The sequence below is a fragment of the Nycticebus coucang genome, chromosome 6, assembly GCF_027406575.1.
Source record: "Nycticebus coucang isolate mNycCou1 chromosome 6, mNycCou1.pri, whole genome shotgun sequence".
NCBI lineage: Eukaryota > Metazoa > Chordata > Mammalia > Primates > Lorisidae > Nycticebus > Nycticebus coucang.
This window is the reverse complement of record NC_069785.1, coordinates 108320393-108324061: the sequence shown is the minus strand read 5'-3', so window position 1 is coordinate 108324061 and position 3669 is coordinate 108320393. Positions and strand designations below refer to the sequence as shown.

The following is a 3669-nucleotide window of genomic DNA, read 5'->3' as shown; positions in this document are numbered from 1 at the left end:
CACAAATGAAAATCCAGTTCTTTTACTATGTGTGAAAGAAGCTATATACAGAAGGACACATAACCTATAACTCTAATTTTATAAAGTCTTAGAATAGGAAAACTAATGTATTATGATAGAAATCATGCCACTAGTTGCCTAAGGAAGACGTGGAAGGAAATTGCATGCAAAGGGCATGAAAGAACTTTCTGGGGTGATGTATTGTTGTGCAATGATGGTATTATACTAGAATATAGATGCATCATTAATAACCAAATTGTATTCATAAAAGGGGCACATTTTATGTGATGAAAATTATACTACAAAAATTTAAAAATTTAAAAACTAAAAAACATAGTCAATAGTTGTAATACTATAAGAGAAGATTTTCTTAATTTCAAGATATACCTAAGCCTCCATTAATTGGTCAAAACTCTGGTAAGAGAAAAAGGTTCTTAAAGTGTCTGAAATGGAATCACCTACTACTCTCTGTGGGTGGGGATTTGTAGACAAAGTGGAATTAATTTTAAGGATCAGTATATCAACCAAGATATGCACCTGGAAAATAGCATTAAAAAGATAAAATCATCTTAAAGCAAACGAATATAGCAGTTCAACTATAAGTAGTATTTTAAATACAGGTAAGGATTTAGAAGTCATCATGTCATGATTGTCTATGTTAAGTCTGTGAAACAATATCACTTTAAATTACAGGTATTATAAAAATCTCTGACATAGGGACATAATACCCCTGGGGTTGGGTTTTGTTGATGCCTTTTCCAACCCTTAGGGTAGTCACTTATCCTTTCAGTTTATCGACCTAGTATTCTTCTCTACATTTTTGGAATATTAGAACATTTTGATGAATACAATTTAGTGAGTAAAGTAATGAACCATAACATGTTATTTCATTTTTTTCTTTATCTAGAACCTTAGTCCTTTAAGGTAGCTTATCAATATAGACTTCAGGATCTATCTTTACAGTCCTGAGCTTGACGTCCATTCATTAGTTGTGTAAGTTAGACACAGTTATTTAATGTCTCTCAGGCTCCTATTTCTCTTCCACATGAAGGGGCTCACAATTATCTTACTTTCTAGGCTGTAATGACAGATGTGGAGACCATGTCACAGTTCCTCCCCTCGACAGTGGTCATGAGCCCAGATGCAAGGTAATGTAAAAGTACACATTTTAGTAATGTGCTTATAAATTGTTCATTTATTTTATTTTATGGCCTATCATCAACAACCATTTAAGTTAAATGGGTTAAATAAGAATTAAATCCATGAGTAAGAAGACCAGGTGGAAAATTGGTTCAAAGACTTGGGAAACACGAGTTGTAGAAACGGGTGATAGGCCAGCCTGCTCCCCCCAGGACTTGCCGTCGGTGGTGCTCTGCTCTTCAACCCGGCATGACGGGCAGAGATGAAGGATGCAAGCACAACGTAGGACTGAGCGCCTGCTCTTATGGAAGTGAAGATAAGTTGGAGGATATAGAGTGTAAACACAAAGAAGAATGCCAATGACAATAAAAGAGGCATAAATATAAGTGTGGTGAAACATCCAAGGACAGTCAGTTACACGTGGACTGTGGGAAGCAGAGAAGGCTGCTCCTGGCTGTCTGGACACAAGGACACCCCCTGCAGCTGTAAGACAGATAGTTCCTGGGTGGGAAAGGAGAAAAGAGAGATGGTAACTAATTTATTGAGACTTCCCTATGTTCTACTTATGGAGATAAGTACATCCTGTGATGCACTCAACAATGTTGGGAGACTTTTACTCATATTCCAATTTTAAAGATCAGTAGATCGAGCTTAAGAATGGATGTATCTTTCTCAATGATAGAGTCTGTAAGTGCAAAGCATAATGTCATTGCTTTACTCCAAAATCCATGTTCATTTTGTTTTGTTTTTAATTTATAGAGAGTAGAGATGTGAGACCAGGACAATCCAATGAGAATAATATGAACAAAATGTAGAGGCCAGACTTATAGGAGAAGGGGAAAAAATAAAAACACAGTTCTGCTTGAGTCAAAAGGAGCTTGTTTGAGATCAGTGTAAAGTATGCTTTGAGAAGTAGACTGGGTCTGATATAATGACTTACGATAATCAGCCTTGGTAAGGAATTTAAACAGATGTGACAGGTGATAGGGAGCCAGTGTTGCTTCTTGAATAAGAGAGTCCTGTTACCCTGCCACTGAAGTGGCTATTTTGTTTTGAGTGTTTGGCAAGACCCAGGCCCTGAAATAAGTACTTCACCTATATTGTTTGTGCCAGTCAAAACTTTAGAAAATATTGATACTCAGGCCAACCACAAATTATCAGGTCAGAATTTCACACGGAGCCTCAAAGCATGAAGGTTAAGATTCTGAATAAGTAAGAATAATTCCAGGTGTTTTTGATATAGTTCCTTTATGAATATCATTGCTGGATTGTTGAATGTTCTAACCTAATATCAGAAATATATACAACATCCACAATTTAATAAGACATGTGCTCGAAGGACTTACAGAACCATTGCTGGTCCCTATGAACTAGGAGCTGGGCCCTAAATTAGAGTGTGGGGTCAGGAGAAGGGGAAGCCTACATAGGAGGAGGTGCTGACCTCCAAAAGCAGCTCCCATGGAGGAAGGGACCTGGGTGAGGGCAGCAAAAGCTTGCCTAGACTGGCAGGGATCCGGGAAGGTGTGGTCCACTTATATCAAAGTCAGCTGTCCTTTTTCTGCTGTAGGTCTTGCTGGTTGCTGTCAAAATGGGCAAGTTCCTGAAACCCAGGACAGTGGTGTTGGTCCTGGTCAGATGCCACTTCACACTAAGAGCCGTCATCATGAAGAAAATTGATGATGGCACCTCAGACTGCCCCTACAGCCCTGGTCTGGTGGCAGGAATTAACAGCTATCCCTGCAAAGTGATAGCTGCCATGGGCAAGAAGAAGATTGCCAAGGGATCCACAATGAAGTCTTTTGTGAAAGTTTATAATTGCAATCACTTCATGCCCACAAGGTAGACTGTAACTATCCCCTTGGACAAAACTGTCATCAACAAGGATGTCTTCGGAGACACTGCTCTTAAATGCAAGGCCAGATGGGAGGCCAAGGTGAAGTTTGAAGAGAGCTACAAGACAGGTACTTCATCCAGGAGCTGAATTTTTAGGTGTTTTTTATTTCATTCATTAAAAATATTAAAAACAGGAGCTGTGCCTGTGGCTCAAAGGAGTAGAGTGACGGCCCCATATATACTGGAGGTGATGGGTTCAAACCCAGCCCCGGCCAAAAACTACAAAATAAATAAATAAATGAATAAATAAATAAATAAATAAACAAACAAAAACAGGTTCGGCACCTATAGCTGAAGGTGCTTAAGCAGCTAAGGCACGAGCCACATACACCAGAGCTGGTGGGTTCGAATCCAGCCCAGGCCTGCCAAACAACAATGATGGCTGCAACCAAAAAAATAGCCAGGTGTTGTGGCAGGCACCTATAGTCCCAGCTACTTGGGAGGCAGAGGCACAAGAATTGCTTGAGCCCAGGAGTTGGAGGTTGCTGTGAGCTATGATGCCACAGCACTCTACCCAGGGCGACAGCTTGAGGCTCTGTCTCAAAAAAAAAAAAAAAAAAAAAAAGGACAAGCTGTGGTATATGTATACCATGGAATACTATTCAGCCATTAAAAAAAATGGAGACTTTACATCCT

General features: G+C 39.5%; 1 pseudogene; it reads left to right on the top strand.

Moving 5' to 3' along the window:
* The first annotated feature begins 1097 nt into the window (after nt 1-1097).
* On the top strand, nt 1098-3121 carry LOC128588835 (60S ribosomal protein L27-like; annotated as a pseudogene).
* Nucleotides 3122-3669: the final 548 nt, after the last annotated feature.